The sequence below is a fragment of the Chiloscyllium plagiosum genome, unplaced genomic scaffold, assembly GCF_037043375.1.
Source record: "Chiloscyllium plagiosum isolate Xiang-an unplaced genomic scaffold, Cpla_swu_hap1 HiC_scaffold_4, whole genome shotgun sequence".
Taxonomy (NCBI): domain Eukaryota; kingdom Metazoa; phylum Chordata; class Chondrichthyes; order Orectolobiformes; family Hemiscylliidae; genus Chiloscyllium; species Chiloscyllium plagiosum.
In genome coordinates this window covers 9,877,525-9,901,503 of record NW_028270142.1, presented here as the reverse complement: position 1 = coordinate 9,901,503, position 23,979 = coordinate 9,877,525, and the positions used below count along the sequence as shown (strand labels likewise).

The 23,979-nt window shown below is 42.3% G+C and overlaps 1 protein-coding gene and 1 pseudogene across 3 annotated transcripts in view; both read right to left on the bottom strand.

The window, feature by feature from the left end:
* The window catches only part of sulf1 (sulfatase 1), a 388,338-nt gene that overhangs the window by 239,077 nt on the left and 125,282 nt on the right, over positions 1-23,979 (bottom strand). The window lies entirely within an intron of this gene.
* Positions 17,035-23,073, bottom strand: LOC148150077 (uncharacterized; annotated as a pseudogene).

The window sequence follows — 23,979 nt, the reverse complement described above, 5'->3', positions numbered from 1 at the left end:
AATCTGGTGCTAACCAGTGGAAATAGCATGCAAAAAAGCAATCTCACAACTAATGGATCAGATCAGAGATCTGTCGTGCCACTATATCAAGTTGTGAATGGTGGTGAACAATTAAACAACTCCCTGAAAGAAAAGGCTCCACAAACATCCCCATCCATGTGGGAGCCTAGCACATCAGTGTGCAGGTGAAAAACCCCCCACTGGTTGAAGTCATATTTGGCCCAAAGGAAGATGGCTGTTGAAGGTCAGTCATTACATACCAGCACATCACTGCAAGAGTTCCTCAGAGGTATAAAAGGTTTCTATAGCTGTATGGTTTACACAGAGACTGTGCACCTGCCCAGTAGCCAATACGATTGTTGTTGAAATGCTGATAACCCCAGTACCACCTAGTTGTCCTGACTGAAAAACCAATTGATAGTCTGGCTCTGGGAAAATAAAGAGCCCTGACACTAACCCATACTGCTGCTGAGTCCAGCAATCCACCCCATTAAACAAAAACAGGTAATCGCAACTCACAATGAGCTCCAGTAACTTGTTTTAAAACTGCAATATTTCCTTCCATGATTTCCTTTGTTCAAAGCAGTATCCTTTTCCTATTTTGGTCCACAATCCAGAATTAAAGATAAATAAGATGATGTGGTGTTTACAATTCTGAGCAAACGTCAGTGGGTATCATAGAGCTGGGATCAAGCTGCTTTTGGTGAATCATTGCGCAGGGAGAAAGAGCAGCTCAATTGCCAGCAGAAGCTGGAGAGGGTACGCTTTCTGCTGTGGAGGACTTAGATAAAGTTTTTGATTGGTCAGCGACATGAAAAACTGATATAAATGCTTGTGGTATTGGCAAGGCACCAAAATAAATCTGTTGTCTTTGCCAAAAAAAATGGAGAAGTCCGCTCCAATCTGGCAGAGGGATTTGTGCAGAGCTCACCATCCATCCTTTTCACTGTGAAAAGGCTGACCATAACAGCAGTTACAGACCTAGCCGCAATGCAATGTCTGAAGGTTAATGTCTCAGCTTCAATGCACCACACCCTTATTACTCACCAATGAGCAATCTTTGCCATGGACAAAAATCACTCAACATTTTAGTGCTGAAGTGCAAGTTGAAGCTGAGGGCATGACATCTCAGCTTGATGTCATGCAGTCTCAGGCTGCTGCCACCATGGCTGTGGAACCCAATAGATCTCAAATGGATATGTTGGCTCTGAAGGCAGTGCAGCAATCATTGCTCCAGTAGATTAATAGCATGGCGCCAGCCTGTGGGGATCACCATGGAGCATATAGCTGCCTACCTATCTGAGGTTAACTGCAGTTGTGCACTCAACACTGCCATTCTGACAAAGCCCTTGCTGTAATCTGTCAGAACGCCAGTCTAGACTGTCACTACCAATGCCAAGATAGTGCAGCCCAAAGCTGTGCTTCAAGGTACTGAGACTCTCAAGATGTTTTGCAGTCTCCTCCACTAAAAGTGACCAATCTTTCACCAGATACTTCACCGATCACTAAATCATTGTGTCGACCAAGCAAAAGCACCAACAAAGTGAAACACAAAATGAATATAAAGACAGATTGTATGTTTTATTGGAAGTGCTGTTGGATAGGTTATTCAATTGCGTCTTTTATTTCAGGACTGTGGAACTGATAAACTACAGAAGAGGGAGCAGTTTCTCTGGCAGTCTAATGGTTAGGATTTGGTTCTCTTAACAACCTGGTTTCAATTCCCAGTCAGAGAACAAAGGTTTATTAGCAGACCAGACTCAAAAGGCCAACTCCTGCTCTTTTGTCTTGTGGTACAATGTATGGCATTGTGTGAACTGAATGGCAGAGATGATATGAAGATGTGTTTGGGGAACTGTTGTCTGAATAGCTCCTCCTGGACAGACAATCTAGAGCGATGATGTCACTGAGGCCGCCTGCCTCTTCATGACGTGTTTGTTGAAGATTGGTTTGCAGGGGTTATACACTCATGGAAAATGAGATTAGATGAGTGGTTACCAAGATATGGAAGATCACTATGAATTTGGAGACAGAGCATATTGAAAGACTTCCCCATGCAGTCCAGGCAGTATGGCAGAAAGCCTGTGGTTTGCCTCAGGACAGTTTGGGTGAGATTGTGACTTTTGTCCATGTGTGGTTAGGCAGCAAAAGCAAGTCAGGAGCAAGTCATAAGATATTCAGTCTCTGATTCATCTTGGAGCCTCACTCCTTACTTATCTCCTTCGGATAGAATTCCCCCAGCAATGCCAAGACAATTGGCTTAACACTAATCTTTAACACTATTTACACTCATCCATTTAAACAGCTGGATTTCAGAGAAGAGTAGGAAAACTCATTTTCAATTTAGTTTTATTCAATAATTGGCAATGCTGGGATGTTTGAACAGTTAGTGATATAAAAAATATAAGGAGCAACACAATTATTATTAACTTTTTATCAAAGGGCAAGTTTCTCCTTTAACACTGTTTTGAGATATGGGCTTAATACCCCAAAATAGCCAGTATGATCAAATAAGGGCAAGTGCAAAAGGTTAGAAATGAGGGGTTGGTGGAAACCAGGTTATCAGTTCTTTGCCTATTATACTATTCAAATGGTGGCCAAAGAAAGATGGAATAAACATGTTTATTATGTATTGTATAAATGTTTTCTTGTCTCTACCATATCAAGAAAAATTGCACAAGTCAATTCACTTGTGGTTAGTGGAGCCATCAAAATTCTGTCCAAAGACCCCAGATCACTGGTCACAAGAGGACGCTCAAGTGTTGATCAGTAGAGACAGAGGCAATCATGGGTCCTAAAGGTTTATGCTTGTAAGTTGCTGAAAGGAACACCAAGTTATAAAGTGAGAGAAGAGGGTGTTGGTTGGTTGGATCACCATTTGCATGGAGATGCAGCAAGAATAGCTTACTGCCTGTCTGAGGTCTCATAAGGTAGAAGCTATATAAATTAACACACATAATTGTTCTTATGCAAAAGGAACGAATATATATTTTGCATCATTGCCATTGCAAAAATGGGTCACAGAGCCTGCCAATTGTTGCTGCATTCCCGTGGCAACACACTGATCAATCAGAGTCTATCTGTCTGGTCTGAGAACTAACTCATGAAGAAGCAAGATCCTTTTAAGAATTCGATTTATGTTCAAAGAAACTGAAATTGAACAGAGAAGGCTCATGAAGATTTAAGATCTTAGGAGTCCTCAAGATATGTATTGCTGGTAAAACAGTATCCAGAAAACTTGGGCAGATTGGAATACTTGTCGAAGGATACTGCAAGTTTTGACCTCAGTTGGCAGGAAGAAGTGCACCTCACATGGAGGACTGTAAGCAACTGTGAATCTGTACTCTTAATATTATACTGTATATTTGCCAATTGAAAGGGTTCCATAAGACTTTGGTTAGTTAATATGAAATGCCTTTCCTTTATGTTAATGTACTAGATAACTATTAATCAATATTTGATCCACATGTTTAGTTTGTTTATTCTGGCAAAAGTCTTTAAAAAAGTTTTTTAAAAATCTGAAGTACAGGATTCCATCAGTCATTGTGAAATTGAAAGGTAGCTGTTCCTATGGAGGTAGTAACAGGAAGTGTGGTGTGGCCAGTAGAAAATTACAAAATACTCACAGCATTTTGGCACTAAATTCAAATTCCTTCCAGGCAAAAGTCAAGCATTATTGTGTTATAAATGACAGAATTCTGTAATTGTCTTATTTTCTCACTTATTTGGATCACTGAAAGACCGAAACCATTGAGTCAAGACTTCAGCAGGTTCCTATTCTATTGTCAACGTTTCAGGCATAAGCCCTTCTTCAGGATTCCTGAAGAAGGGCTTATGCCCGAAACGTCGATTCTCCTGTTCCCTGGATGCTGCCTGACCTGCTGCGCTTTTCCAGCAACACATTTCCAGCTCTGATCTCCAGCATCTGCAGACCTCACTTTCTCCTCCTATTCTATTGTCACCAATTCCAGCCTGTCCAGTTTTCATTCATTGACAGGATAGGAGCATCACTGGCTGGGACATGTCCTGTTCGCATCCTCCGCATTCCATCTTATCTACGCCTGATCTTTCAACTTTATCTCTTCTATCATAAGGGACATTCGTCTGAGAATGACGAGTAAGTCTGCCTATCAAATTGACAGCCTAAAGAGCAATAGCCCTGCCCACTCTCTGTATTCGTGTGAATTGGACTGTACCTAATATCATGCCAAGAGCGTCACTTACTTTCACTTAAGCTGCTTTGGAAGCTGAAGATTAGATGGAAGGAAAACATACCAGAAATTGAGATACTTACCTGAGCTGGATTGCTAAGCTACCACATCATATTGAGACAGCTGAGTTGGGCTGTTCAAATAGCCATAATATTAAACACATGTTTACCAAAGTGAATCTTTTACGAAAGAATTGACTCTGGGTTGCATTCTCATGGAAGACAAAGGAATCGCTAGAAAGATCACATGAAGGCTTCACTTGGGAGTTGTGATATCAACTTCAAGTCTTGGCAGCAACTAACCCACAATCACTACACCTGATGCAAGCAAATAAAACAATTGATGGAGCCTCCTTCAAAAGCAAGTGCATGAAAAAGACACAGAGAAAACACAAGGAAAGAAAATCCCACATCAGCAACTTGTCCAAAATGCAATCCACTGTAGTATCCTGGACAGATCTGTGCCTGCACAGATCAGCCTGAGTAGTCACCTATAGATGCATCAAAACCCTACCAAACATCCCAGCCTACTTGCTTAGTCCCCGTTGCCTTGAAGGAGGAGCAAGATCACAAGAGCTAACTCCTTTCACCTCTAAGATCCCAACCTAATTCAATTAATTGGCTCATAAAAGGAAGGAATTGGAGCCTGGTTTGTATACAATTCAAAAACTATTATTTACATGGGCACACACTACACTTACCACAAACCCAACTACCACAGTTCTGTTTAATCACATGTATATTAGAGAGAGAAAGTGAGGACTGCAGATGCAGGAGATCAGAGTCAAAAAATGTGGCGCTGAAAAAGCACAGCAGGTTAGGCAGCATCCAAGGAGCAGGAGAGTTGACGTTTGGGAATAAGCCCTTCACCAGGAATGTCACTCCTGATGCAGGGCTTATGCCCGAAACATTAATTCTCCTGCTCCTTGGATGCTGCCTGACCTACTGTGCTTTTACAGCACCACACTTTTTGACCCCCATTATATATGTATAGGAAGACAAGTGAATCAGTTTACAGTAAATGCATTATTAGATACTTAGAGTCACAGAGATGTACATCACAGAAATGGACCCTTCAGTACAACTCGTCCACACCGACCAGATATCCTAACCTAATCTAGCCGCAATTGCCAGCACTTGCCCTATATCCCTCTATTCATGTACCCATCCAGATGCCTTTTAAATGCTACAATTGTATCAGACTTCACTACTTCCTCTGGCAGCTCATTCCATACATGCACCACCCTCTGTGTGAAAAAGTTGCCCCTTAGGTCTTTTAAATCTTTTAAGTCTTTCCCCTCTCACCCTAAATCTATGCCCTCCAGTTCTGGACTCTCCACCACAGGGAAAAGACCTTGTCTATTTACCCTATTCATGCCCTTCATGATTTTATAAACCTCTATAAGGTCACCCCTCAGCCTCTGACACTCCAGGGAAAACAAGCAATTAAAAAATTCAGTTCCCTCCCTTGATTTTCATTTTCTGCAAAAACATCACATTTTGAGTCTTTAAGAACCCTAACAATTTTTTCTTATATGAGCTTCATAAAATGAAACAATCTGACAGATGGTGGCTTGAACTCACCCATTTAATTTTACAGTTTTCCTTTCTCTCTGGTATTTGTTTTGAGCTTGCAAGGTCAAACTGTAATCTTTCCTCAGACACAAGATTTCCATACACTGTATATTATCTAAAAGGAATGATCATTCAATGGGTATGTTTTCTTCAGTACATCTATTGTATAAAATCTCATTTAAAATCTTTGACCAACAGAATCCGATACCACTGTCTACACAAGGGTGTGTGTCTTGGCTGCCACCCTATATTCAATGAGTCTTTTTATTTTCTTAGTTTTCCAAGCTACAGGATGATTCAAATTTTCGCTCATTAGAAATACTTCGCAACTAGCTTCATAAAGATACCTGTAAGGAAGATTAGCATGTAAAGTTTTACTAAAGATGATGTGCTTCACACTCACTGGTCAGGTCACAGATATTGTATCTGTAATGTTTTATTTATCCAATACTTTTGAAGCTTTTATTGAAACTAGTATCTGGTCTGGGAACAAACAGTTGAAAAGACCACTCAAACATCACAATTGCTCTTTCCACTCTTTAGCTATAACATTATCTTTCTGCAAAGACTTATCACGGTTAACTGTGCTGAGAGTAATATACTTGAATAGGTTTTATTGATTTAAAGTTATTCCAGTCGAGAGTGTGGTGCTGGAAAAGCACAGCAGGTCAGGCAGCATCCAAAGAGAAGGAGAATCGACGTTTCAGGCATAAGCCCATCATCAGGAATCCATCAGCACCTGCTGTGCTTTTCCAGCACAGCACTCTCAACTCTGCTCTCCAGCATCTGCAGTTCTCACTTTTTTTTTAGATTAGATTACAGTGTGGAAACAGGCCCTTCAGCCCAACAAGTCCACACCGACCCGCCGAAGCGCAACCCACCCATACCCCTACATTTACCCCTTACCTAACACTACGGGCATTTTAGCATGGCCAATTCACCTGACCTGCACATCTTTGGACTGTGGGAGGAAACCGGAGCACCCAGAGGAAACCCACGCAGACACGGGGAGAACGTGCAAACTCCACACAGTCAGTCGCCTGAGGCGGGAATTGAACCCAGGTCTCTGGCGCTGTGAGGCAGCAGTGCTAACCACTGTGCCACCGTGCCACTGTATCCATAATGTATCCAAGTGGAAGGAAGAGTGGTAAAATTCAAGGAAGAGAAGAGTCACTATAATTGGAAATGATTGTATGCTAACCACTGTGCCACCATGCCACCCACTTTCTCCTGGTTAAAGTTATTCCAGACTTACTCTGCTTAATGTCTCACCCAGTATAATAAAAAACTCACAAGACCAAACATTCAGATTCAAACTCTTATTTAAAATCTTGTTAAGAACACATTATCAACAGCTTCACTCCACTGGAATCATCAACATACATCATGAAGATGCCTGACGTGAGTAATAAAACAGTTTTCCTTTACGTGAGTAATAAACAGTTCCGAATCTGCTTTTAATTGAACACAATAAGCTAAATCTTTCAGTTTTGTTTGGCAAAGTGCGAGTCGCGTTGACTGCTACTTGTTTAGGCAGATTCAATAGCACTTCTCGCTGAAAAAGAGTGTCTGCAGAACAGTGGTGTTTATAACTGTCAGCCTACAGTTCTATAAATATGCAACCGATTCAATCAAAATGATTATAATTGAGAGAGTCCACTCTTACAACTGCAGCATGCAGTCACTTTTGCAAAGCCCCTGGCTTCTAGCCTCACTTTAGCCTTGTAATTGCAACCTCCAAATAAGTTTTCAATACAAGCTGCCTATGTGACAAAGCTGATCATGTCTGACATCTCAGAACAAACACCAAGTTCTCTCCAACTATATAAGGTCATTTGTTTTGCCTCTCTTATTCATTTATCTTCAAATTTATTGGCAGCCATCAACATTTTATGATCAAGAGAATGTCTGTGGTTAGCATGTCATTTTCAAGTTCTGTGACCTTCATTTCAATCTCTAATTTATTCAAGCTATAGCCTTTACGTCCACTTTTATGTTTGTCAGGACAAGTACTGGGATCTTTTTTTTGCATTGGGAGATTATTTTCCTGATTTATGATCATTTCCTTAACCATAAATCACTTTTGTGCTCAGACTACTTGCACTGTGCTTGTTAGCTTTCCACTACATTATTCTATTCTGCTAGTCCATGGACCTCAAATATCATTCTGAAAATTCAACCAAATAGCTTCGGGCCAAACGTGTGGCTGAAGGAATGATGGGAGATACAGGGGGTTTTCATTCGTGGACCACTTGACATCAGCACTGGGTTAACAAGGGAGCTGTTCTATTGGGCTTGGCTCCACATAAGGTGGAGCTTGGATCGGTATCCTGGTAAAGAGAGTTGCTCGGACAGTGGACAGTACTAGGTTACAACGGTGCATGGGAGGATGCACAAAAACATTCAAAATCACCAACGGAAATGTCAAACAGTCGAGCTGAGCAGCATTTTGACTAAGAATAAATAGCGTGGGTCAGGAAGGGTCAATAAGAACAATACAAGTAATGACTAAGGTGACATCAGAGAAAGTTAGGTGACAGGCATCTGGTTACATGAGGATTTTGCAACAGTTTATGTAATTTAAGAATACAAATAAAAATGATTAGGTTTGATATTATAACCAGCAATATGGTTGCAAAGTGATCAAGAACTAAGCATTCAGCGTATTTAATTTATGATTAAATAGAAAAGGAGGAAGGTATACTTGATGATAAAGTATGAGGAAAAACTGGTTGAGGAAAAGGACTTTTTTCAGAAAATCAAGTGGAACAATCAGATTGGATGGAGCTATAAATGGCAAGGGACAGAAAAATATTGGTGTTCAAAAGGAATCCTTATAGTATATCAGGCATAAAGCATACTGTAAATCAAGAAACTAAAGGCATATCATGAAAGTAAGACAGTATTCAAAGGTAAATTAATCTTTACAAGTGGAAACCAAATTTACAGTAAATGTGACAGATGAGTTCATAAAATAGATAAACAATAGCTTTCTAAATTGCAAGGTCCAAGAAGCAACGAGGAAACAGTTTGAAAGAAGAAAGTGAGGATTGCAGATGCTGGAGATCAGAGTTGAGATTGTAGTTCTGGAAAAGCACAGCAGGTCAGGCAGCATCTGAGGAGCAGGAGAATTGACGTTTTAGGCATGAGCCCTTCATCAGAAATGAGGCTTGTGGGCCAGGGGTCTGAGAGATAAATGGGACTGGGGTGGGTTGGGGGGAGGTAGCTGAGAAAGCAATAAGTAGATAAAGGTGGGGGAGAAGGTGATAGGTTGGAGAGGAGGGTGGAGCGGATAGATGGGAAAGGTTATCGACAGATCAAGAGGGCGGTGCCACGTTGGAAGCATGGGACTGGGATAATGTGGAGAGAGGGAAAATGGAGAAACGGGTGAGATCCACATTGATCCTGTGTGGTTTCAAGGCCTCAAGGTGGAATATGAGGCATTCTTCCTCTAGGTGTCAGATGGTAAGGGTTTGGTGGTGGAGGAGGCCCAGGACCTGCATGTCCTTGGTGGAGTGGGAGGGGGAGTTTGAAGTGTTCAGCCATGGGGCAGTAGGGCTGGTTAGTGCGGGTGTCGCAGAGATGGTCTCTGAAACGACCTGCAAGTTGGCTTCCTGTCTCCTTGATGTACAGGAGACCACATCGGGTGCAATGGATACAGTAGGTGACATTGATGGAGGTATAGGTAAATTTCTGTCGGATATGGAAGAATCCTTTGGGGCCTTGGATGGAGGTGAGGGGGCAGGTGTGGTCACAGGTTTTGCATTTCCTTTGGTGGCAAGGAAAGGTGCCAGGAGTGGGATATAGGCTGGTGGGGGACGTAGATCTGACAAGGGAGTTGCGGAGGGAATGGTCTCTCCAGTATGCTGATAGGGGCAGGGAGGGAAATATATCTCTGGTGGTGGGGTCCATTTGTAGGTGGCAGAAGTGGCAGAGGATGATGCAATGTATACAGAAGTTGGTGGGGTGGAAGTTGAGGACTGGGTTGTTCTGTCCTTGTTGCAATAGCTTGAACGCAATTTTATTTAATCAGAACTAGGATCATAAATCTCATAAAGCAAACTACATAGATATGAAGTGTGAGTTAGTTCACACAGTTTGGAAAACTTCATTAAAATGTTATGGTAGACAAGCAATGAATGGCACTTAAAGAATTCATACATAGTTTATAATGAACATCTATTTCTTTAAGACACAAAAGAGTCACTGAGAAGAGTACCAACCATGGGGAACAGGAGGAATTCTACATAATATTGAGTTGCATAGGTAACACAAGCATAGTTGTAATTGTTATCTGGCAATGACAGGGAAGGCCAAAGGAAATGACTGAGCATGTGCTATTACATCACCATATTGCCTATGAGAGTGGAGGCCAGGAGAGTATGCCCATTTCTGCCACTTGGTCTTGCTCCCTGCTCCACAGGAGGTCTACCTGCACCTGCAAAGGTCTGCCTAGGTAACTGGCTGCTTCTATTTCTGCTCCATCTACCTCCTTCTGACCTACCTCTTTTACCAATGGAATGATTTTTTGTTCAAATACTTTAGGATTTTGAATATTAACGTTGGATGTCCTCTTACTCTTCACAGAAGTGAATAGAGCATAGAACATAAAAAAGCACAGCACAGAACAAGAGCCTTCGGCCCACGATGTTGTGCTGAAGATTATTTCTAACCTAAAATAAAATAACCTAACCTATGCACCCCTGAATTCACTTCTGTCCATGTGCATGCCCAGCAGTCGCTTAAACGCCCCTAATGACTCTGCTTCCACTACCACCACTGGCAATGCATTCCATGCATTCACAACTCTCTGTGTAAAGAACCTACTTCTGACATCTCCCCTGTACCTTCCTCCTAACACCTTAAAACTATGACACCTCGTGCCAGTCAATCTTGCCCTGGGGAAAATTCTCTGGCTATTGACTCTATTCATTTATCTCATTACTTTATATACCTCGATCAGGTCACCTCTCTTCCTCCTCCTCTCCAGATAGAAAAGTCCGAGCTTAGTCAAGCTCTCTTCATAAGACAAGTCCTTCAGACCAGGCAGCATCCTGGGAAACCTTCTTTGCACCCTCTCCATAGCCTCCGTATCTTTCCTACAATAGGGCAACCAGACTGGACACAATATTCCAAGTGTGATCCCCCGTTAATGAAAGCCAAAATACCATATGCTTTCTTATGTGGATGCGGATGTGGATGAAATCGTGGATGCATTGGTGATCATTTTCCAATGTTCCATAGATTCAGGATCAGTTCCTGCGGATTGGAGGGTGGCTAATGTTATCGCATTTTTTAAGAAAGGAGGGAGAGAGAAAACAGAGAATTATAGACCAGTTAGTCTGACCTCAGTGGTGGAAAAAATGCTGGAGTCAATTATAAAGGATGAAATTACGACACGTCTGGATAGCAGTAACAGGATAGGTCAGAGTCAGCATGGATTTATGAAAGGGAAATCATGCTTGACTAATCTTCTGGAATTTTTTGAGGATGTAACTCTGAAGATGGACAAGGGAGATCCAGTGGATGTAGTATACCTGGACTTTCAGAAAGTCTTTGACAAAGTCCCACATAGGAGGTTAGTGAGCAAAATTATGGCACATGGTATTAGAGGCAAAATACTGACATAAATTAAAAATTGGTTGACTGGCAGGAAACAAAGACTAGTGATAAACGGCTCCCTTTCTGAATGGCAGGTGGCGACCAGTGGTGTGCCGCAGGGATCAGTGCTGGGACTGCAGCTTTTTACAATGTACATTAATGATATAGATGAAGGTATTAAAAGTAATGTTAGCAAATTTGCTGATGACACAAAGCTGGGTGGCAAGGTGAAATGTGAGGAGGATGTTAGGAGAATACAGAGTGACCTGGACAGGCTAGGGGAGTGGACGGATGCTTGGCAGATGCAGTTTTATGTGAATAAATGTGTGGTTATTCACTTTGGTGGCAAGAACAGGAAGGCAGATTACTACCTAGATGGACTCAAGTTAGGTAAAGGGGCAGTACAACGAGATCTAGGTGTTCTTGTACATCAGTCAATGATAGCAAGCATGCAGGTACAGCAGGCAGAAAGCTAGTAGCATGCTGGCCTTCATAACAAGAGGAATTGAGTATAGAAGCAAAGAGGTCCTTCTGCAGCTGTACAGGGCCCTGGTGAGATCGCACCTGGAATACTGTGCGCAGTTTTGGTCTCCAAATTCGAAGAAAGACATTCTGGCTATTGAGAAAGAGTTGGATAGAGCTCTTAAGGATAGTGGAATCAAGGATTATGGGGATAAGGCAGGAACAGGATACTGATTGAGGATGATCAGTCATGATCATAATGAATGGTGGTGCAGGCTCGAAAGGCAGAATGGCCAACTTCTGCCCCTATTGTCTATTGTCCATTAACAACCCTATCCACTTGGGTGGCAACTTTGAAGGCTCTATGAACTTGAACATCAAGATCCCTCTGTTCCTTCACACTGCCAAGAATCCTGTCCTGAATCCGATATTCAGCATTCAAGTTCAACCTTCCAAAATGCATCATTTTGCATTTATCGAGGTTGATCTCTATCTGCCATTTCTCAGTCCAGCTCTGCATGCTGTCTATGTCGCGCTACAGCCTGCAACAGCCTTTGATACTATCAGTAGTACCTCCAACCTTTGTGCCGTCAGCAAACTTACTAACTCACCTCTCAACCTCCTCATCCAAATCATTTATAAAAACTACAAAGAGCAGAGGCCCAAGAACAGAGCCCTGCGGGACACCACTCAACACTGACTCCAGGCAGAATACTTTCCATCTACAACCACTCTCTGCCTTCTGTCAGCCAACCAATTCTGAATCCAGACAGCCAAATCTCCCTGTATCCCATACCTCCTGACTTTATGGATAAGCGTACCATGGGGAACCTTATGAAATGCCTCACTGAAGTCCATATACACCATATCCCCTGCTCGGCCTTCGTCGACCTGTCACATCACCTCTTCATAGAACTCAATAAGATTTGTGAGGCATGACCTGCTCCTCACAAAGCCATGCTGACTGCCTTTAATCGTGCTATGCTTTTCCAAATAGTCATAAATCCTATCCCTCAGAATTATTTCCAAAACCTTGCTGACCACAGACCTAAGACTGACTGGTCTGTAATTGCCAGGGATTTCCCTATTACCCTTCTTGAAAAGAGGAACAACATTCACCTCCCTCCAATCCTCTGGTACGACTCCCGTGGAGAGGGAGGAAGCAAAGATCTTCACCAGCAGCTTAGCAAATTCCTTTCTCCCTTCCCAGAGCAGCCTAGGATAAATCTGGTCTGGCCCTGGGGACTTATCAATCTTAATGTTTGCCAAAATTTCCAGCACATCAATTTCATCAATCTTGATCTGTTCAAGCCTATTTTCAAGCTCCTCAAAATTCTCATTCACAACAAGGTCCCTTTCTTTAGTGAAAACCAAAGCAAAAAAACTAATTGATGGCTTCCCCTATCTGCTCAGACTCCACGCACAAGTTCCCTATGTTATCCCTGATCGGCCCTACCTTCACCCTGATCATTCTCTTATTCCAAACGTATGAGTAAAATGCCTTTGGGTTCTCCCTAATCCTTCCTGCAAGCCTTTTTCGTGCCCCCTCCTGACTCTCCTCAGTCCATTTTTAAGCTCCTTTCTACAAGCCTGTAATCCTGTAACACTGTGCTAGATCCTTGCTTCCTCCACCCTATGTAAGCTGCTTTCTTCCTTTTGATGAGAAGCTCCTCTGTACTCGTCATCCAACGTTCCTTAACCTTACCACTTCTTGCCTGTCTCAGCGGAACAAATTTGTGCATCACTCGCAACAACTGCCCCTTAAACAGTCTCGATATGTTTGTTGTGCCCTTACTGTGGAACAATTGCTCTCAATCTGTACTTTCCAACTCCTGTCTGATAGCGTCATAATTTCCTTTTCCCCAATTAAATATCTTCCCATGGTAACACTCCTTTCCCTATGGTAAATGTGAGACAGTTGTGGTCACTGTCACCACAGTTTCTCCCACTGCGAGATCTGACACCTGTCCTGGCTCATTGCCGAGCACCAAATCCAAAATGGCCCTCGTCGGCCTGTCTACATATTGAGTAAGGAAACCCTCCTGAATTCACCTGACAAAAATGGCTCCAGCCAAACCATCTGCACTAAGGAGTTCCAGTCAATATTGGGAAAGTTGAAGTCACCCATAACAACAACCCTGCTACATCTGCATTTTACCAAAATCTGCTGGCCTATGAGTTCTTCAATCTCTCTACTGCTATTAGGGGGTTCTGTAGAAAACCCCCAATGAGGTGGCTGCTCCTTTGCTGTTCCTACCTTCCACCCATTCTGACTCAGTAGACAAACCTTCCTTTACAACCTTTGTTTCTGTAGCTGTGATGCACTCTCTAATTAGCAATGCTACATCCTCTCCTTCTTTTTCCACCCTCCCTGTTCTTTTTAAACGTTCTAAACCCTGGAACATCTAGCAACCATTCCTGCCCCTGTGAAACCCATATTCCCGTTGTGGCCACAGCATCATAGTCCCAAGCACTGATCCATGCTCTAAGTTCATCACTCTTATTTCTAATACTCCTTGTGTTAAAGCAGACACACTTTAACCAATCCCTGTGTTTCATCACATGAAAAACCTTTCTGATAGATTCACTACATCCTGTCCCTGTTCCATCTACAACTAAGTCCCTCTCAGATGTATAGCTCTGATTTCCACCCCCCTGCCAAACCGATTTAAACCCTCCCGAACCGCACCAGTAAATCTCCCACCCAGGATATTTGTGCCCCTTCAGTTCAGTGCAACCTTCTTGTACAGGTCCAGAAGGCACCCCAATGGTCTATGTATCTGAAGTCCTCCCTCCTGCACCAGCCTTGCAGCCACGTGTTAAGCTGCACTCATTGACTATTCCTCACCTCACTATCTCGTGGCACCAGTAGCAAACCTGAGATCACTACTCTACTCGTCCTGCTCTTCAGCTTCCAACCTAGCTCTCTGTAGCCACTTTTCAGATCGTCAATCCCTTTTACAATTCTTCCTAATAGCTTTGACAAATCTCATTCACTCCTCTAATTCCATGTCAACTTGCATCAGGATTTTAAATCACTAACAAACATGGTGAGCCAATTGTTTATGCAATCTCAAGAAAATTAATTTTCTCTCTTACTCTTAGCTTCTGATGACTTGAATGCTTGCCTCAATGGGAAAAATCATGTTTTGTCAAGGGGATGCAGTGAATTCCTTGCTGGATAAACTTTATATCTACTGATTTCCAAAATAATTGCCTTTTCATTTTCTATGTCAAGTTTATTTTTGAAAGACTGTTTACACAACAGCATAGGAATCTCACTGGTGAATAAATCAGTACTTACAAAATAGTACTCACTCCAGCTATTTTCCATGGTCTTACAACTCTCAAGTATCCTCAAAGTGTTGTCATTACCAAATCTAAAGCAAGTTGTACATCCCTTAGTCATGCATCAATCTTCCTACTTGGTGAATCAAGATAGCATTTTGACAAATGTGTCTCACCATTTATTTTTTGAAGTATAAGCAGTATGTATTTCCACATAATTGAAGTGTCAATGGTCAACACATTCATCACAGCATTAAACTCCTTGGGACCAACATAATTTGTTTGGATCCATCAATAATTATCTTCTTCATTGTGTTCATTGCAAATCAATGTCTCTTTGCTTTGCGTAGTATTGGAGGAGGGACTGACTATTTAAAATGGCAGCTGATGAGCCAATGAAGCAGTTTGCTTTGTTCTATATGGTGATGAACTCTTGTTGGAGCACAGAGTCACACTGAAAGGACCTAATAACACTTCCTCAGACCTTACTGGAATTGATTTTCCCAGTGCTGTGTTGTTATTTTGTCTTCTGCTGCAATAGCCAGATATACAAAAGATATAGAGTTCAAATGCCTTTTAAATGGAGTTAATGTACCTGCCTTAACCACTTCCACTGGCATCTCATTCCACATGCATACCATCCTCTGTGCAAAAAAAATTGCACCTTGATTTTACTTTCCAAAATGTGACACCTCACACTTATCTATATTTATCTCCATTTGCCACTTCTCAGCCTACTTCCCCTGCTGACCAAGGTGCTGCTGCAATTTCTGATAACCTTTCTCACTGCCTATTTTAGTGTCATCTGCAAACTTACTAATCATGCCTTGTACATTCCCATCCAAATCATTGATACAGATAACAAATAACAATGGTCCCCGCACTGACCGGAGGCACTCCACAAGTCACAGGCCTCTTGTCCGACAAGCATCCTTCAATGTTACCCTCTGCTTCCTAGCATCAAGCCGGCTGCCCCTGGATTCCATGTGATTTAAACTTCATCTTTATTATGCAATCTTTAATCCTTCCAGTACATTGATGCCAGTGTACAGTATTTGAGTTATTTCGAAACCAGACAATCATTGATAATTCTAACATTCGTATCACCACAGAATGCCTCATTTTCCAGGAAAGCTAAAAGAAATGACTACTTGCACAGGAATTTTGATCAGGCAGCCAACATCTAATCCAACAGACTTTCTTTATCCAACAGCCGAATGTCAATTAGGACCATACTTTCGCACAACACAGTAAGCATAACACTGCTGCCAATCAGGAATTGCCAAATTGGACTTTGTCATGGAACTTTACAGTTTGTATAAAAGGTTGACATTCTTCCAGGGAATACACATCTGTTTTCTGAAATCGAGCAAAATGTCTAATTTTTCAGATACACTCTATTCTGCTATAACATGGTAGTTGCATTCCCCTGTGACCTCATGTTATAGAAAATCGTGCAATAGATATAACCTGGCCTCTGGGGGAAAAAAAGGGTTGGGACCGACCACTAATAATATCAGTAAAAGTCAAAACAAAAATAGTAGTTAGCCTAACATAAATGATAGCACAGTCTAAGTACATTTTAAAATCATATATTTTAATGAAATACTACAGTAAATTTAACACTTTAAGGGTTTCTGCGTTTTCTGAGTTAAAGTACAGAACTGTATTAAGACAGAGGCTCAGCATCACCATTACTTTCAGGTGCAGTCCTGGATATAGGGTTATGACAATTGAAAATATTTAGTCAGAATTGGATGGCTGTGGTTCATTGTCCTCAGACTGTTTCTTGGGGGTTGGCTTAAAAAGGGCATCTAGTTTTTGCTGCTTTGCCATCTTTCTTCTTTCATGAAGAAGCTATTCACAGGGTGCCAGATATGACTTTATGCCACGAATCGCTATCCTGCTGTGTTTGCGTCGTAGTCATTGGCTTCTAAAAGCTGCAACTGCTTCTCAACTTCCCTCAAGATAGAAGACAAAAGGAGAAGTGGAAAGTTCTCGTGCAGCTGCATCCTGGACTTCATCATCTTCACCTCAAGCTTTAATTTCCCTAGCAGAAACAAGTTGTTGTTGATAAGCTGTGAAGAGGTCTTCACGATGGGACTCAAGCAACTCCTTGACATCCTCAGTCTCTACTTCTTTAAATCCAACTTGCTTTGCAAGAGTGACACAATGTTCTTCGATTGCTGGCAGCTCCACTGACGGCTCAACCCTTTAAAACATGAAGAAAATCTGGGAGAAGCTTCCGCCAAACTACAAGCAACCTTACTGACATCACCCCAGGCCTCCACAACGATGTCAATAGCATTCTTAATGTTAAAGCTCTTCCAATATTGAAGATCACTGTCCTCATTATGCTCCTCAATAGCTGCAATCAACCTCCTGGATGTGCGCCTTAAATAATAAGCTTTAATAGATGCTATTGCACTCTGATAGCCCTTTGATGTTTTCAGAAAGCTCACCAATGGCAGGGGAATGGTTTGGCGCATTGTCTAGAATGAGGAGAATCTTGAAATCCAAATTTCTTTATCCTGCAATAATTTATAAAAACATCCTCAAGAGCATCACCAATAAGGTCAGAAAATATTTCCCTGTCATCCAACGTCTTTTGCTAGACCTGAAGGAAATACCGAGAATGGACTTAAGAAAACTTTCAAGGCTTGTGGGTTGGCAGAGTGATACACCACCAAACGCTTAATCTTTAAGTCTCCACCAGCGTTGGCATCCAACAATACAGTTCTTTGCGACCTTAAACCTGTAGTGTGTGCTTCATTCTTAGGAATGTGGGTTCTGGATGTCAATCGCTTCCAGTATTAACCTGTCTCATCCAAATTGAAGATTTGATCTAAGGTGCATCCTTCTTCCTCAATCAAATTTTTCATCCATGGGAGGAAATGACAGCACATGTTCCATGTCTGCACTAGCAGCTTCGATACATAACTTCTCATTATGAAAAGAGTAGCGGCTCTTTAAATCCAGTAAACCAGCCACGGATAGCACTGAAGGCAGGCACATCTGCAGGATTTTCAGCATTTTGCCTTAGGTCCTCATAAATTGATAAGGCTTTCTGTTTTATGGTGAGAAAGGTGGTCCCAGATCACTTTTTCAATTGATCGTCCAATCAGACACATGGAAGCCGCTCCATCTCCTCAAGTTCCTTTGTTCAGGATCTCACAGAATCGCATTATAGCCAATGGGAGTTCGCTTTTGAAAAAAACCTGTTTCCCAATTCACTAATTGCCTTACAGCCAAAATATTTCGACGACACTTTTGTTACAGGTGAACAACTTGTACTTTTCATTTTACTTCTTGGAGAAAATGATAATATCAAGGCAATATTTTGCTTTCCATTTGGTAGGAGTGTACATCTGGTCACATCCAGTTCACTCTTCCATTGGTCATATGTTTCAGGCTTCAAGAACATCAGAGGGTAACCATACCACAACAAACTTACTTTAGATAATTTCCACAATGGCCAATTGGATTGGACTTACATGTGAAATAAAATGAAAGGTTTCCAACCTCCCCTTAGGCAATGATTATCTGGCCATATACTAACTAAGGTAGCTAGTGGTGAAGGGTAGAAATGGTACCTAATACTTCCAAACTTACATTTTCACTTAGAGACAAACTGACCTTTCCAAACTCAACCATCATTGTTTCAGCTTGCTCCTATGTGTACACGTGTGACTCTCCAGTTAATACCTGCCAAGTGAATACTATAATACACTCAACTGATATAAAACTAACCATTTTTACTGCAGAAGTAATGTACTGCTGATAAAATGCATAAAAATGCATCAACTAGCCACAAAACGACATGACCCTCTCTCACTAGTATCCTTACATACAGATGAGAAAGGACACCACTTCGACTGGGACAACACATCCATTCTAGGACATGCCAAACAGAGACACACACGAGAATTCCTAGAAGCATGGCATTCCAACTGGAATTCTATCAACAAACACATCAAGTTAGACCTCATCTACCACACCCTGAGAAAAAGAACAGAAAATGACATCACCACAGGAAATGATGTCACCACAGAAAATGATACCACCAACCCAAAGAAACCCAAACGTACAAATAGAAAGCAGGAATTATCAACAGTGCTTTGCCCGGAGGCCCACTGAAGATGTTATCTAGTAGGATGACGAAATGTCTGGAAATGAACCTTCCAGCTCAGCGAGCAAAACTACATCCAGAACCTCAACCTGAGTTACAAATCTTCTCAAAACTCACTAATACAAATAACTAATGTGATAAATTAATTGCAGTGTTGGTGTGATGCCAGGTATGTAGGACGTGTGCCCCAGATACTGACGGATCATATCAAACAGGATAATCCTTTGGCTAAGTGTCCCACACACTACATATATGAATGTACAAGGCTGTGTTCTTTGCAGACAGATATAACATTTACATTCACTGCACCTATTTCAACGCAACAAAATAGGAGACGTTAGGCTTCATTTCTTCGGGTAGTGACCTAATTAATTCGAGTCAAGCTACATGATTTAAAACTTAAGCAAAGCCTGTCTGTTAACTAACAATCAGCATTAATTGGTGCATTCTCCATTACAATACTGAATCTGAGTCCACATGACAACCAATCAGCACTCCCCTCTCCTGCAGTATAAAATTGTAGGTTTTTCCCTTGAATTTGTATTCTTGTGAATTGTCCTTATGAGAGCAAGGCAAAAAGCTTGAACAAAATATGTCTTTTTTCAGTAATACTAATATCAAATTGACAATCCATGTATCTTCTCTGTTCAGATTTAGATTCACTTCACCTGATGAAGGAGCAGCACTCTGAAAGCTTATGATTTCAAATACACCTGTTGGATTATAACCTGATGTCATGTGATTTCTGACTTTGTCCACCTCAGTCCAACACCGGCATCTCCACATCAGATTTAGATTATACAGCTGCAACATGATGTCCTAATTCCTATACTCAATGTTTGCGTTGGCTTAACAATCGACCTCTGTAAACTTCAACTAAATTAAAAACTTTGCTGTCCACTTGTTGTCCTATCCAAATTCCAATCACATATTACTATTCCATTTGCTGAACAAAATTGGCTCTCCACCTTGTCTTTATTGGTTTGCCAACTCATGAAGAATAAAATTTTAATTTAAATGCATGAATTGCTTTATGAGCCTCAACCTTCTCTATGTCTGTCAATATATTTAACCCTTCAAACAGCACCACACTATCTTCTCCTCCGCCTCCTATTTTCCCAGAATCCTCATGCACGGTTGCCTTCATTGGTCAAAACATTGAATATAGGAGTTAGGGCATCATGTTGCAGCTGTACAGAGTCAGAAGTCACATGACACCAGGTTATAGTCCAACAGGTTTATTTGGAATCACAAACTTTCAGAGCGTAGCCCCTTTGGCAGGTGAAGTGAGAGGGAAGCAGACAGACACAGTGTTTATAGGCAGAGACATCAACGGCAGGGAGATCAAAAGATCACACAAATGGTGTGAGTGGATTGTTGAATAAGTATTCTCTGCAGGTGACCAAGGGTGTTAGACAGTGTGAGTAAAGTGTCAATGGCTGAATAACAACCAAAGGGATGACCTATAATCTGATTAACTGCAGCAGAGAGATAATTATAAAGAAATAGGAATAAGGTGGTGCTGGAGCCAAACCAAATGACTGGAATAACATGGAATGAAGCAGAAGCTACTGGAAAAGCCCAGCATGTCTGGCAGCATCTGTGAAGAAAACAGAGGAAGAGTCACCGGACCCAAAATGTTAAGGTTAGATTACTTACAGTGTGGAAACAGGCCCTTCGGCCCAACAAGTCCACACCGCCCCGCCGAAGCGCAACCCACCCATACCCCTACATCTACCCCTTACCTAACACTACGGGCAATTTAGCATGGCCAATTCACCTGACCTGCACATCTTTGGACTGTGGGAGGAAACTGGAGCACCCGGAGGAAACTCACGCAGACACGGGGAGAATGTGCAAACTCCACACAGTCAGTCGCCTGAGGCGGGAATTGAACCCGGGTCTCTGGCGCTGTGAGGCAGCAGTGCTAACCACTGTGCCACCGTGCCGCCCACAAACTCAGATGTTTCTTCACAGATACCACCAGACCTGCTGAGTGCCCCCCAGGCAACTCCTGCTGTTGCTCCTGATTTACAGCATCCACAGTTCTTTCAGTTTTTATTTGCCTGGAATAACATGACAGGTATAAGAGTTGCATACCAGGGTCTAATCAAAGTAACAAGCAATCCAAAACTGCAGAAACTATTTAAGGTAGAGAGATCATAACAATTCACCAAAATACTACAAAGTTAACGATCAAACAACACCAGGTTATAGTCCAACAGGTTTATTTGGAAGCACTAGCTTTTCGGAGCGCTGCTCCTTCATCAGGTGGTTGTGACGAAGGAGCGTCGCTCCGAAAGCTGGTGCTTCCAAATAAACCTGTTGGACTATAACCTGGTGTTGTTTGACTTTTAACTTTGTACACCCCAGTCCAACACCAGCCTCCTCAAAATTGTATCAAGCTGATGGTGTCAAAACAGGGCAGTAAGGAAGATTTTACAGATACTGAGCACTGTGGTGGGGCCACATGTTGCGCAACATGATCCCAAGATCATGGTTGAAGCCATCTTCATGAGTACAGAACTTGGCTATCAGTATCCGCTCAGTGATTTTGTGTTGTTGTGTCTCTTGAAGGCCGCCTGGGAGGCTGAACGCGCTTGACTGCTGAAGTGTTCCCAGACTGGGAGGGAACATTCCTGTCTGGCGATTGTGGTGTGATATCCATTCATCTGTTGTTGCAATGTCTGCATGGTCTCATCAATATATTAAGACTTGGGGCATCCTTGTCTGCAGTGTATGAGATAGACAATACTGACCAAGTCAAATGAATATCTGCTGTGTTTGTGGTGGGTGGTGTCCCCACGTGTGATGGTAGCATCCATGTCAATGATCTGACATGTCTTGCAGAGGTTACCATGGCAGTTTGTGTGGTGTTGTGATTGATGTTGTTCTGAAGGCTGGGTAGTTTGCTGTGAATGATGGTCAGTTTAAGGTTTGGCAGTTGGTTGAAGGCGAGAAGTGGAGGCGTAGGGATGATCTTGGCAAGATGCACATCATCATTGATGTCATATTGAAGGCTGCAAAGAGAATGGTGTAGTCTCTCCGCTCCAGGGAAGTACTGGACGATGAAGGGTACTCTATCAGTCGTATCCTGTAGCTGTCTTCTGAGGAGGTCATTGCAGTTTTTTGATGCAGCACATCGGAACTGACGATCAATGAGTTGAGTACCATATCCTGTTCTTATGAGGGCATCCTTCAAAATGTTTGCATGTCTGTCGCAATCCTCCTCATCTGAGCAGATCCTACATATGAGTAGGGCTTGTTCGTAGGGGATGGCTTCTTTCATATGTTTAGGGTGGAAGCTGGAGAAGTGCACGATCGTGAGGTTATCTGTGGGCTTGTGGTAGAGTGAGGTACTGACGTGTCCGTCCTTGATGGAGATGCGTGTGTCCAAGAATGAGACTGATTTAGAAGAGTAGCCCATGGTAAGTCTGATAGGAGGATGAAACATGTTGATATCATTATGTAGTTGTTTCAGTGATTTCTCACCATGAGTCCAAAGGAAGAAAATGTCGTCAATGTATCTGGTGTATCGTGTTGGTGGGAGGCCCTGCACAGTGAAGAGGTCTTGCTTGAACTTGTGCATGAAAATGCTGGTGTAGTGGGGTGCAAATTTGGTCCCCGTGGCCGTTCAGTTTGTCTGGATAAAAAACTGGTTGTCAAAGGTGAAGATGTGGTCAAGGATGAAGCAGGTGAGTTGTAGGATGGTGCCTGGAGATTGGCAGTTGTTAGTATTGAATACTGAGGCTGTTGCAGTGATGACATCATTGTGGGGGATGTTGGTGTAGAGTGCTGAAACGTCCATTGTGACAAGGAATGTTCCTAGTTCGACTAGTCCGTGGGTGCTGAATTTCTGTAAGAAATGTGTAGTGTTGCGACAGAAGCTGGGGGAAACTTGTACAATGGGTTTCAAGATGCCCTCAACATAGCCAGAGAGGTTCTCACACAGGGTCCCATTGTCTGATACGATGGGATGTCCAGATGTGTTGGCTTTGTATATCTTCAAAAGGCAGTAGAAGTCTCCTATGGGAAAAGTACATTGGATGAGAGTGTATAGGATACTCTGAAGGTCTGGATCAAAGGTCTCAATCAGTCTGTTCAGTTGACGGGTGTGTTCCTTGGTCGGATCAGCAGGTAGTTGTCTGTAGTATTCCTGGTTGTTCAGTTGTCAGTCTGCTTCTTTGCAGTAGTCCATTCTATTCTGCATGATGATGGCACCTTCTTTGTCTGCTAGTTTGATGACAATGTTGCAAATGGTTTTGACAGCATGGATGGTGTTGCTTTGGTGATGTTCTGCACTACCTTGTGGCCCCTCAAAGATCAGCAAGGCGGCCTTTGTGTGGAGCCACAGAAAATAGGGGAGATACTAAATGAATTTTTTGCATCAGTATTTACTGTGGAAAAGGATATGGAAGATATAGATTGTAGGGAAATAGATGGTGACATCTTGTAAAATGCCCAGATTACAGAGGAGGAAGCGCTGGATGTCTTGAAACGGTTAAAAGTGAATAAATCCCCATGACCTGATCAAGTGTACCCGAGAACTCTGTGGGAAGCTAGAGAAGTGATTGCTGGGCCTCTTGCTGAGATATCTGTAACATTGATAGTCACAGTGAGGTGCCGGAAGACTGGAGGTTGGCAGACGTGGTGCCACTGTTTAAGAAGGGCAGTAAAGACAAGCCAGGGAACTATAGACCAGTGAGCCTGACCT